Below are 13,995 nucleotides of genomic sequence, written 5' to 3' on the forward strand. Positions count from 1 at the left end.
TTAACAATATTTCACTAACACTTCGTGATAGGGGAGGGGAAAAAGGGGAAGTGGGCGAAGGCAGGTAAAAATATAATTGCATGGAAGAGATAAGGCAATAGAAGATTATAGAATCAATATGCACCGGTGGAAAATGTTTAATATCTATGTACCATTCTATATACTTAAGTTATCATCCTTATATAAAAGTAACAGGATGGCTGCCTGTCTTATTTACTGAAGGAACTGCTCACAGTGAAGGTTCTTATAGGTCGTGGGAAGGTTTATAGCTATTTTGTGTGATGAGAAATCGCCCTGAAAAAAATATCCTTCCTAAAGTTAGGTTAAGATTTCTAGCTGATCTCTTATATAATACAAAGTAGCTTGATGTCAGTCCGTCCGACTGTCTATTTGTCTGTTCCTTAAGATCTTGGTAACCACTGAACCGATTGGATTCTATTCTTCAGGGAATATACCTACTGGTCCTGTGGTGGTTTTAGGCTATTTTCTTGGCTGGTGGGACACCCCCAAAAACAAAAAATCCCCACCCCCTTTTTTTAATGTGGTGGTTGCAGCACCAGAGGTACTTAATTTATTTTAGTTTTCCTCTTGGAACAAAGCCTCTAGAGGCTAGAGGTGAAGCCGCTAAAAGACTAAATTGTAAATTGGCTGTTTCCATACTCTATTTACAAGGATGCAACATACATAAGTAGCGAAGCTAAAAAATATCAATAGACTTCCAAAAAAGTATTATTTAGATCAGTGTAATAAAGAATAAACATTAAAATTGATAAAAAAAATCACGAAACATTTTTAAAAAAATTCAATGGTGTTTTCAAGGGAAACGTAATAAATTAATAAAATGCTAAATTATTTAATTCCTAAATAAATTTCAGCTGTATATCTTGAATAGGAGCTGGGTAAATCACGTTTCCCCCCATAGCATTGCGGACTGACTGACGGACAGACAAAGTGAATTATAGAGTAGCTTCGCTACTAAAAATACTAATATACAAATTTATGACAATCTAGTGGACTGCGTTAGCTTAATTAACAAAATCATTTCTAAGTAGTTGCTTGTGTGTGTGTTTATGTTTTTACTTTTTACGATTTGAATTTTGGAGTCAAATCCCCTCCTCCCCCCGATTAATAAACTGTCTTTACTGGCCTCTAAAATCTAAAATTTAAACTATTTTTACTAATTAAATAAAACACCATCGCGTAGCTCATCTGCATTTGAAGGTGTTCAAATCTCGGACCAAAACCGCTTCCTACCGAATTCCTACTGGTGCTTTGTCAGATGCGCGACATAAAAAGTAAGAGTAGGGGAATGCCTTAGCCCATTGTCTGTTGGATGTTATTTAACCTAATATCCTTGGGTGTTAGAGTATCGCATCCCATTACAAGCGGATGGTTCTCTGGAATCTCTAGATGATCAATTGAAAATCCCGCCATTACGAGGTAAGGTAATATTTACTAATTTTATGGATAATTGTGTACTTGTTGAACTGTTTTATGTTAAAGTTGTTAAAAAACTTGTGTCTGGGGATTGTTTATCACTTATCAAGTACAGGGTGCGGCAGCCAAACTGTTACAAAAAACAACAATAATACATTTTTCAATAGTTTTTATTGCCCACGGCACCCCCAACTTTATTTGTGGGGGCGGGGGTAATCTTAATATCATATAGGCAAGGACGTAAAAGTTTTTACATTTTTTTTTTTGGGGGGGGGGGAGGGAGGTAATCACCACTTAAACCCACCCACCCCCCATTGGATGTCCTTGTGCCTCGGTTTCACTTTTGTTTAGGTCTCAGTCCACAGAAGGGTTAGAAGGACATTTTAAATAGTTTTAATTTAAAAATAGCATGAAGATTTATTGAGTTGCTACCCATAGCCTGACTTTAGAGTGTCCTAGGGGACACCAAAACTTAAACAGGCAAACCTCAAAAGCTCCTTGTTCCACTTTAAGCCAAATATCTCCACGTAACACCATTAAGCTATCAAAATTAAATATGAAAAGCAGACAAACCAAGCTTTCATCCTAAATTTGGTGTTCAATATTTTGGTCCTAGGACAAACACAGGAGTCCCAAACGTCGGAGTGGACACTTAACCTAACCGAACCCATTTGAAACCATTTTTTTTAGGTTTTCTAAATGCCTAACCCCTTTGGGTGGCTGATTGGTATATTCAATCATTACTTAACCTAACCTAACCTGTATAGACATACTTCATTAAATTAATATTTTTAACACTCCTGTGTTTGTCCAATCCGATGTTTTTGACTCCTGCGTTTGTCCTAGAACCAATATTTTAATTAATATTGTTGCTTTGGATCTATTAGGTTTTTAAAGTTTGTGACAATTTGGCTGCCGCACCCTCAATACACATGTTTTTTAGATTTAACCCGATTCTAAATAATATTCTTCCCCCTAAGGAATTGAGATAAGGGATACGTAAATGGACAATTAATTGATACACATTCTAAATGATGATAAACAAAATTATCCCTTTCATAGGATAAATTATTGGTTGTAAAGCTTGGACACTTCTAAGAATAAATAATATGGATAAAACTTTGGTTTCAGTGTAATTTACCAGGGAGTAAGGGACGGGACAATGGGCAATTATTAATTCAATGTAAGAGTTTTCGCTGAAAGGCCATAAAATCCATATTTATCCAGAAAATTTGAAGAAAATTGTAAATGGTGTATTAATAAAATTTAGATAACTATAAAATAAGAAAACAGTTCTAAGAAAATAAAGCATTCATTTAAAAATTAGATTACCAGTACATCAGACTGCATAACCATTCTGATAATCGTCCCTGGAACTCATCCACCCCATATTCCTAACATTTAAAATGCCTCTAAATACAAGAATTAAATTTAAGGGCTCTAAGATTGTTTATTACACAAATATCACAATAAAGTTTTTATCTATGAAATAATATTTCTTTGGAGAAATTTTTTTTTTAAAACCAGCCATCTCATAACAATTTTTTTGTCTGCTATATACAAAATTAACTCAGCGAGTTAGCAGCAATGATGCGCTAGTATACCCAAAGTCAGTCAGAACCTGCTAAATTCTTGCACATTTCCTTTAAGCCAGTGCCCAAAGTCTGAGAGTCTTGAATATTCGATCCATTGTCCCCTCCCTTACTCCCTGGTTATTTACAGTCCAATGTCCTCTCCCTGCCACATAAGATTAATGTATTAGTTGACAGTAAAAGCAAGGCACATAAGTTAAAAATTATAATCATATGATATTCAAATTTTATTCACGTCAAAATAAACAATAAAATGATATATATTGTGCAGTTATGCCGCACCTTGCCTATTAAACGTATCTAATTCTTCAAATACATTTTTAAAAGCGAAGCTTTTCTATAATTAGGGTCGGTCCGTCCGTCCGTACGTCTGGAATGGATAGCTTTTTCCTTAATTGAGACATGTTCAAATTGTCCTATTGATTTCAAACTTTGCATCATGATTCCTGTAGTAGTTAGGTACGATTTAGATAGCGTAGCAACTCTATAATCGTTACCAGAATGTCCATTTTAACATGTTGTTTTTTTTAACTTTTTTAACAACAATTTTTTATGTGATGTGATATAATCGTCCGATTGGTCTGATTTTTGGAGTACTGATTCCTATATTATTAAGATACAATATTATAAGCGAAGCATCTCTATGATCAAGTCATAAAAATGTCAGTCTGTCCTTATATCTAAGAAGTTTTGCAACAAAGGGGGGGAGGGGGTTTAATGCAACCATCTCGTAATCAATGTATAAATGGCACTTAGAATTCGAATTTTGATCTGAAATTTTGCATGAGTAATCCTTGGTAGGTCTATTTTCCCTAAATCGAACAAAAAGTTGGAAAAGTAACGGCTAATAGCTGCTGGCTCAGCCATTTAGCCATTTTGGGGCTTTTTTTTAGGGCAAAATTATCGAAAATAACACCAATAAACTTTTAAAAATTTCTAGTACCAGCTGTTTAACAGCTAGAATCGACTAAAAAAGGCTGGTAGAAGCTATAAAATGCCAAGAGTATCATTTTTAGACCGAATAATGTAAAAATATCATTCAAAAAGTTTATTCCTCCGTAATTAATGATGGATTTTCCCTGAAAATAGCCAAAAACCGGCTTAACGGCTGAGCCGCCAGCCGTTACTTTTTCCAACTTTTTATTTGATTTAGGGAAAATAGACCTACCAAGGATTACTCATGCAAAATTTCAGATCTAAATTCGAATTCTAAGTGCCATTTATACATTGATTACGAGATGGTTGCATTAACCCCCCCCCCCCTTTACGTATAGTTATGTTAAAACTTATTTATTTATATTTTGTATATTCAGTTCTGACACTCTACAAAAGTTAATGTTAGTTTGACATACCGTTTCAGGGCTTCGCTTTTATGGATGTTGTCATCCTTGTTAAAAGTAAAGCTAACGGTCGGCCCCTTAGTCCGTCTGTAACGGTTAGCTCTTTTCCTTAATTTAGACATGTTCAAATTATCCTATTGATTTCAAACTTTGCATACCTTAATATTTAGTAATCTTACTAATAAGATAATTTTCATTATTCAATATTTCAGACTAAAAGATGGTTGGGTTAGATTTTGATACTGTAAAAGCTAAATGGATGAGACTGAGGGTTCGTATAATTATCAAAGCTACTCTATTAGTCTGTTTAGATGTATCTATAGCATATCACGTGATTTGCAAGAAAGTGCAACTACTTATAAAATAGGTTTGCTGATATCCTGCGGCCGCCAGGATGGAGATATTCCAACTATCAGTTATGTGTAATACCAACAAGGATGACAACATCCACAAAAGCGAAGCACTGAAACGGTAGGACAAACGGACATTAACACTTGTATAGTGTCTGAACTGAATAGTCAGAATATAAAAGTATAAGAATCAAAGCAAAATTGTAAGTAAATTTGTTGAAAAACTGCTTGTTACAGGATAATGTTTAAGGACATACTTACATTTTTAGGACTTGATTAGAGTTGCTTCGCTTATAATATTGTTCTTTGTTGTCCCAGGAATCAATATACAAAAAATCAGATCAAATGAATAATTAGAACACATAAAAATTTGTTGTTAAAAAAGTAAAAATTCAACATGTTTAAAATGGACGTACGGACATTCTGGTAATGATTAAAGAGTTGCTACGGTTTTTTAAATCGTACCTAAATACTACAGGAATCATCATGCAAAGTTTGAAATCGATAGGACAATTCTAACATGCCTAAATTAACGAATAAAAGCTATCTATCTCGTACGGACGGACCTACCCTATTTATAGAAAAGCTTCGCTTTTGAGAATAAAAAAGTCATTCAATTATAGCTCTTCGTTTCTCATACACAGAATATGAGATAGAAAAAAACCGATGGGACTCGGAGCATTCAACGCCCCCCCCCCCCCCCACTACCATTAAAAGGACTCTCCACAGAAAAATCAACTTTGGATTTTTGAAAATCTAACCTGAAATTATTATTCTCTGTTCAATTTTAGGCATTTTTTGTTTTTGTGGCATCGCGATCGAAGCCCTTTGAAATTTTTTACCTCCTTTAAGTGAATCCTCCCGCCATTTAATTTGTGCTGCTTAAGTGATTTTTAGCTTCTATTTTTGCCGCCGTTGCCGCATTCATCGCCCTTCTCCGCCGCTACTCCGCTGTTCATCGCTTTTTAATACTTGCTCCCCTCTCCCTTGTTCAGAAATTAAATGGAGGCTGGGGGTGTTGTGTATAGCGACGTACGCAATGTATAGCGGAGTAGTGGCGGAGAAGGGCGATGAATGCGGCAACTGCGGCAACTGCGGCAAAAGATGGTTATATTTGGCAGAGGCGAACACAAAATGGAGGCGGCAGGATTGTCCAGTCAAGGAAGAGGATAAATCGTAGAGCGGCCGGTTGCAATGGAGCAAATGTTCTTTAGCGGCAAACATATATTGAGTGGAGGAAAGTGTAGTATATATTGTTATAGCGGCAGTACAAATAGCCGGCGGACAAAATTTTCAAAGGGCTTCGATCGCGATGCCACAAAAACAAAAAATGCCTAAAATTGAACAGAGAATAATAGTTTCAGGTTAGATTTTCAAAAATCCAAAGTTGATTTTTCTGTGGAGAGTCCTTTTAAGAGTTAACCATCTCTCATTTAATGAGACACATTTTACTATTTTATATTGTAATCAAACAAACAAAAAATACTTTTATGCAGCCTATACCAAAACGAAATTAATTTAAAGAAATCGCGAAACCTATACATAATTTTTAGCTATAGCTCATTTATGACTTGAAAAATGCATATATCTTATGTTACTAATTTTAAACAGTAACGTAAAAATGATTTTCTACTTTCCGTAATAATCATAAAAATGTAATATATTATAACAAGGATGACAACATTCATAAGTGGCGAAGCTCAAAATTTATTAATAGACATCTGGAAATTTTTTGTTGTTGAGTATATTAAAATGTCTTTGAAGAATTAAGCTAAGAAGAAAAACATAAAATATAAAAATCGATCTAGCACTCCAACCAATAGCAAGTCTTTTTTTTAAATTTACTTACTCCCTGAAAATTTCAGTCGTCAGTCTTGAAAAGGAGTCAAGAAAATTACAAAAACAAAAAAAATCTAGGAATCGATCTAGCACCCCAATTAACAAACAGATGGACAAAACAATGTATAGATTAGATACTTATATGTCATTTCAGATGTCTATCTATAATTGAGCCGAGAAATCACATTTCCCCCACTTTGTCTCTAACAGACGGACAGACGGACGGACATTTCAAATTATAGAGTAGATTCGCTACTAATAATCTGTGGTTTTCCTAAACTAATGATTTTGTTTAGGATGGGTTACCTACGGAAGGAGAAGCATTCGAGTATGCTGTAAATATCATTGGATTAGAACAAGGGTTAGTTCTCATTTTTATTAGCGAAGCTACTCTATAATTTGAAATGTCTGTCTGTCCGTCCGTGTGGAACAGATAGCTTTTTTCGTTAATTTAGGCATGATAGAATTGTCCTGTCGATTTCAACATAACTTTGTATAGTGATTTCTGTAATAGTTAGGTACGATTTAGAAAGCGTAACAACTCTATAATCGTTACCAGGATGTCCGTACGTCCATTTAAACATTTGATTTCTTAACTTTTTTACAAAATTTTTTTATGTGATATAATTATCAGATTGATCTGATTTTTGGAGTGCTGGTTTCTATTACAATAAGGTACAATATTATAAGCGAAACATCTCTATGACCAAGTCCTAAAACAGTATGTCCTTAAACAGTATTGTGTATTTGCAACAAATATACGTATAAATTTGTTAAAACGGACGGACGTACGGCCGTACCAACCATAATTATAGAAAAGCTTTGCTTTTAACAATATCATTTTTGTTTGCTTATATATGTAGAAAAAACAAGGATGACAACATCCATAAAAGCGAAGCACTGAAACGGTAGGACAAACGGACATTAATACTTGTATAGTGTCTAAACTGAATAATCAGAATATAAAAGTATAAGATTCGAAGCAAAATTGTAAGTAAATTTGTTGAAAAACTGCTTGATACAGGATAATGTTTATGGACATACTTACATCTTCAGGGCTTGATTATAGAGTTGCTTCGCTTAAAATATTGTTCTTTGTTGTCCCAGGAATCAATATACCAAATATCAGATCAAACGGATAATTAGATCATGTAAAAATTTGTTGTTAAAAAAGTAGAAAAATCAACATGTTTAAAATGGACGTACGAACATTTTGGTAATGATTATAGAGTTGCTACGCTTTCTAAATCGTACCTAACTACTACAGAAATCACCATGCAAAGTTTGAAATCGATAGGACAATTCTAACATGCTTAAATTAACGAATAAAAGCTAACTATCTCGGACGGACGTACGGACGGACGTACGGACGGACGGACGTACGGACGGACGGACGGACGGACCGACCCTAATTATAGAAAAGCTTCGCTTTTAAAAATTATCCATTATTTCGTAGTGATGGTGCTTATAGGTATACTTCTGGATGTGGACGATTTGCAGCAAACATAAGGCATTTGGAACCTAAGGTAACATATTTGTTAATGACAAAAAAGGCCTACAAACTCGGAGCATACTTTAAAGGGAGTGTAAAAATTTCGGGAATAGTCCCTTTCGTAACATTGCCACATAAGGGGCGATTCATCATTTTTTAAAATGGCTTTTTATAGGTTATTTTAGGTTAGATTAGGTTATATTGGGTTAGGTGATTGCCCCACAGGGTTAGGAAATTGGCCCCACAGGGTTAGAGGTGCGATTATCTCATCTGATTATCAAATCTTAACATTTTCTAAGCACATTTCACTACACTGATCAACCAAAAATGTCCTATTAACAAAAATATTCAGGAATAATGCCTTGATTTTATGGTATTTTGGGAGGGAAAAAGGAAAAAACAGGGAAAATCTGAATGTATTTGTTTCTTATAATGTTTGGAGGGATATTTAACCTGTCATATATAGTAGAAACAATTTACTTACTGTTAAGGATTTATTTTATGACATGTTTATAAAAAAATATTGTACCTTTATTATTTAAAATTTGTAAGATAGATGGGCCAACTAAAGTTACATGGATACTAATAAAAAAAACCTGTTTTTAGCTTTGTTATTGTATTTGGTATTAAATAAAAAATATTGCTTATTTTATCAATTTCTAAGTAACTATACATTTGTTTAAAGCAAGGATTATGTTAAAAGTCAGCTTAACCGTTAGGAAAAATAGAGAACTATGTCAAAAAGTTTAGTTTTAGCTATAGAAGGAAAAAAAAAACAATTAACTGCAATTAACAATTTATTATAGTCCGACAATTTTTTCCCCAACCTTGGACATAATAAAAACAGCGGAAAAAAACCGTTTTTTAAGGAAACGAGAGACAATTTTGCCCTATCTTTGAGATTATATGAATGAGTTGATGTTAAGGTTTGATAATCTGATGAGAAATTTTCTCGTTTACAGTCCCTTTAATCGGAAAAGGATTTATTTGGCACCATCACAGTTAAGGAGGGAGAAAAATGCAAAAAAAGAAGAAAATTGCCATTATGAACAAAAATAATTTACACTTTACTTTTTTCATTCTGTTGAGTAATTATTGAAAAAATCTATTTTGTTGAACCCCGTTGAATCAAAACTTTAAACTTAGGAAGCTCATCATGAATGGGTTAAAAAACCACAAAAATTGGTGAACTGAAATTAGTTTCCGAATGTGAACACATTTTCCTAGGTGTTTCCCAATCCTATCTCAATATTTGCTACTAGCTAAAAAACCTTCAAACTTCCAAAAAAAAAAATCAATTCTCATCCATACGAAAAAACTATGTCTAGAATTGTATTATATCCAGTTTTCTATGAATATAAAAATTTACAATTATATTGCTGTTTATAATACGATGCAAGAAATAACTATTGTAAAATATTGATTGACTGTTAAAAATTAAAAAAAAAATGCTTTTCTATATTTAGGGTCGGTCCGTCTGTTCTTTCTTCCGTAGGTCCAAGACGGATATCTTTTTTCGTTAATTTAGGCATGTTAGAATTGTACTATCGATTTCAAACTTTGCATGATGATTCCTGTAGTAGTTAGGTAGGATTTAGAAAGCGTAGTAACTCGTAGTAACTCTATAATTATTACAAGAATGTCCGTACGTCCATTTTAAACATGTTGATTTTTCTACTTTTTTAACAACAAATTGTTATGTTATTGATCTGATTTTTGGTATATTGATTCCTGAGACAACAAAGTACAATATTATAAGCGAAGCAACTTTATAATTAAGTCCTAAAAAAGAAAGTGTGACCATCAACATTATCCTGCATAAAGCAGTTTTTAAACAAATATACTTACAATTTTGCTTCAACTCTTATACATTCATATTCTGAATATTTATTTCTGACACTATACAAGTGTTAATATCCGTTTGTCCTACCGCTTCAGTGCTTCGCTTTTATGGATGTTGTCATCCTTGTTAATATACAAATAAGGAAAATTTTTGAGGATTTTTAATGAAATGAAAGAATGAGTTAAACAACCAAAGTCTGGCCAGAGAAATTATAAATACCTAAATAAAAATTTAGATGTAAGTAGCCATTTAAAAATGAAAATCTAATTATTTTTTTCAGTATGTGCCTGCAGTTGTAGCTGCATGAAAAACTTCTCCATTTGAAGAATTAGCTGTAGTCAAACATAATTAAAATTGTATATGTAATTTATCAAATTCAAATATTTCTAAAAATCCTTACATCAATAGAATGTTGTTATATTTAAAATAAATGATTAATGATTATTTTAAAATATTTATTTAGAGATATCGTTTTTGATTTAAATATGGAAATAAATATGACATGTGTTTATAAAAGCAAAGCCTTTCTATAATTATATTCGGTCCGTCCGTCCGTCCGTGACGGATAGCTTTTTTTCGTTAATTTAAGCATTTTAGAATCGTTCTATCGATTTCAAACTTTGCATGGTGATACCTGTAATAGTTTGGTACGAAAATCTATAATCATTACCAGAATGTCCGTACGTCCATTTTAAGCATGTTGATTTTTTTACTTTTTTAACAAAAAAATTTTATGTGATCTAATCAACCGATAGGTCTGATTTTTAGTATATTGATTCCTGGGACAACAAACTACAATATTATAAGCGAAGCAACTCTATAACCAAGTCCTAAAAATGTAAGTATGCCCATAAACATTATCCTGTATTAAGCGGTTTTTCAACAAATTTACTTACAATTTTACTGCGATTCTTATACATTTATATTCTGATTATTCCGTTCTGACACAAGTGTTAATGTTTTCAGTGCTTCGCTTTTATGGATGTTGTCATCAATAATTTAGCAACCTTAGTCTTTATGCCCTATTTTTAGTAGCAAAGCTACTTTATAACTCGAAATATCAGTCTGTCCGTCTGTCCCATATATTCGGGAAATATTTATTAACCAACACAAAATATGATTAATATTGTTTGGACTAAATTACTTTAAATGCAGCTAAAGGGTGTTGAAAAAAAATAATCTTTTCACTTTTTAATGATTAATAAAGTTTTCAACACTACTTGTTTTGAAGCAACCAATCAAAATTATAAAAAGTACTTAAAGTTTTTAAGCCAACAAACAAAAGATCGTGTTCATAAAACTCTGGATACTAGTACAATTTACAATACTATATTAGTAGACTAGCGGCTTCACCCCTAGCCTCTAGGGGCTTTGCCCCAAGAGGTGATCAAAAAAAATTTAGGCGAAATTCATAAAAGGACGAAGGAAATCTTCAGAAAAAAAAAATAAAGGACAAAGGAAATCTTCTGCAAAAAAAAAAGATAAAGGACCAAGGAAATCTTCTGCAAAAAAAATAAAAATAAAAATGGGGGGGGGGGGTAGGGGGTGTCCCACCCACCGAGAAAATAGCCTAAAACCAGGACCAGTAGGTATATTCCCTGAAGAGTAGAATCCGATCGGTGCAGTGGTTACCGAGATCTTAAGGGACAGACGGACAGACAGACAGACGGACGGACGGACAGACATTATTCTACTTTGTATTATAGATACATATATTGTCCTACTAAAAAGTGTACTTTTTACTATAAAAACGTAAAATCGCAAAAAAGTACACATAGAAGATATTCTTAAAAGTATTTCGGAATAAAAATGTTAATTATATGCAGATTAAAAAAAGATTATAAAACAAGGATGACACAACATTCAAAAGATTAAAACATTTAGAAGTATACTGTATAGCTTTATAGATAAATAGTTTGTTTAATAATAAAACAATGGCAGCTTTATTCATAATTGTCGTAGCAAATAAATCCTTTTTAAAAGCGAAGCTTTTCTATAATTAGGGTCGGTCCGTCCGTACATCCGTCCGTCCGTACGTCCGTAACGGATAGCTTTTTTCGTTAATTTAGGCATGTTAGAATTGTCCTATCGATTTCAAATTTTGCATGGTGATTCCTGTAGTAGTTAGGTACGATTTAGAAAGCGTAGCAACTCTATAATCATTACCAAAATGTCCGTACGTCCATTTTAAACATGTTGATTTTTTTACTTTTTTAACAACAAATTTTTATGTGATCTAATCATCCGATTGATCTGATTTTTGGTATATTGATTCCTGGGACAACAAAGTATAATGATGTTAGCGAAGCAACTCTATAATCAAGTCCTAAATATGTAAGTATGTCCATGAACATTATCCTGTATAAAGCAGTTTTCAACAAATTTACTTACAGTTTTGCTTCGACTCTTATACATTTATATTTTGATTATTCAGTTCTGACACTATATAAGTGTTCATGTCCGTTTGTCCTACCGTTTCAGTGCTTCGCTTTTATGGATGTTGTCATCCTTGTTTTTTATATATATGCTATCAATTTTATTTTTTTCATCACTTTATCCCTGAGAGGCACCCAGGGATCTAAAGGGATAAGACAATGGCCGATAATTTGATGTACCTTACCATTACATTACCAAATCACCCCTTCTGTAGATTACAATTATTGGTTGAAACGTTTGGACACTCAAACCCAATAAAAATTAAATAAAAGTCCCCATAGTTATTAATCCAACGAATAACAAAACGTTACTATAAAACTTTGGGGACGAGTGTTATAAACAGCCCAATGTCCCCTCCCTCCCTGAAAGGCACCGCTACTTTAAAATGTACTTTTTAAACCATTCACTGACTCAAATATTCAGTAGTTTTAAGTTTTAATTAATTAAAATCATGTTTAAGTTTATGATTTAAAAAAAAATAAATAATATAATATAATATGTATTCTTATGACCCCCCCCCCCCAAAAAAAAAAGGAAAACATAAACTAGAAATCCATCAAAACATTACATAATTCAATCTGTCTATATATAATTAATTGTTCAAAACCTATATTTTCATTTTAACCAATACTACAATTTTTTTTTGGATGGAGGGACAAGCAAATGGACTTGAAATATTGCTTAGGTTATGTCACTGAGAAGCATTAAAAGTCATTAAAAGTGCTTTCATTCAATGAAACTAATTTCTTGACTTTTGATCCAGTAGGGGCCGTATACATAATTGATCTATCTCTTTTTTTTATCTTTCAATTATCTCTCCTCTCTCTCTCTCTCTCTCTCTCTCTCTATTTCTCTCTCTCTCTCAATCTCTCTCTATCTCTCTCTCTCTCTATTTCTCTCTTTATCTCTCTCTCTCTCTCTCTCTCTATTTCTCTCTTTATCTCTCTCTCTCTCTCTCTCTCTCTCTCTCTCTCTCTATTTCTCTCTTTATCTCTTTCTCTCTCTCTCTCTCTCTCTCTCTCTCTATTTCTCTCTTTATCTCTCTCTCTCTCTCTCTCTCTCTCTCTATTTCTCTCTTTATCTCTTTCTCTCTCTCTCTCTCTCTCTCTCTCTATTTCTCTCTTTATCTCTCCCTCCCTCTCTCTCTCTCTCTCTCTCTCTCTCTCTCTCTCTCTCTCTCTTTCTCAATCTCTCTCAATCTCTCTCTCTCTCTCTCTATTTCTCTCTTTATCTCTCTCTCTCTCTCCCTCTCTCTCTCTCTCTCTCTCTCTCTCTCTCTCTCTCTCTCTCTCTATTTCTCTCTTTATCTCTCTCTCTCTCTCTCTCTCTTTCTCAATCTCTCTCTCTCTCTCTATTTCTCTCTTTATCTCTCTCCCTCCCTCTCTCTCTCTCTCTCTCTCTCTCTCTCTCTCTCTCTCTCTCTCTCTCTCTCTCTCTTTCTCAATCTCTCTCAATCTCTCTCTCTCTCTCTCTATTTCTCTCTTTATCTCTCTCTCTCCCTCTCTCTCTCTCTCTCTCTCTCTCTCTCTCTCTCTCTCTCTCTCTATTTCTCTCTTTATCTCTCTCTCTCCCTCTCTCTCTCTCTCTCCCTCTCCTTCTCTCTCTCTCTCTCTCTCTCTCTCTCTCTCTCTCTCTCTCTCTCACACCTTTTCTCATTCTCTCTAAG

The 13,995-nt window shown here is 33.6% G+C and overlaps 1 long non-coding RNA gene across 1 annotated transcript; it reads left to right on the forward strand.

Annotated features, from left to right (window-relative positions):
- Positions 1–4,579: 4,579 nt before the first annotated feature.
- On the forward strand, positions 4,580–8,162 carry LOC145324378 (uncharacterized). Its single transcript, XR_013881264.1, has 3 exons — positions 4,580–4,640; positions 6,855–6,919; positions 8,015–8,162. It is a non-coding gene; the product is annotated as an uncharacterized LOC145324378 (long non-coding RNA).
- The last annotated feature ends 5,833 nt before the right edge of the window (positions 8,163–13,995 follow it).

This window comes from Acartia tonsa, chromosome 7 (genome assembly GCF_053477335.1).
Source record: "Acartia tonsa isolate MP-2025a chromosome 7, ASM5347733v1, whole genome shotgun sequence".
NCBI lineage: Eukaryota > Metazoa > Arthropoda > Copepoda > Calanoida > Acartiidae > Acartia > Acartia tonsa.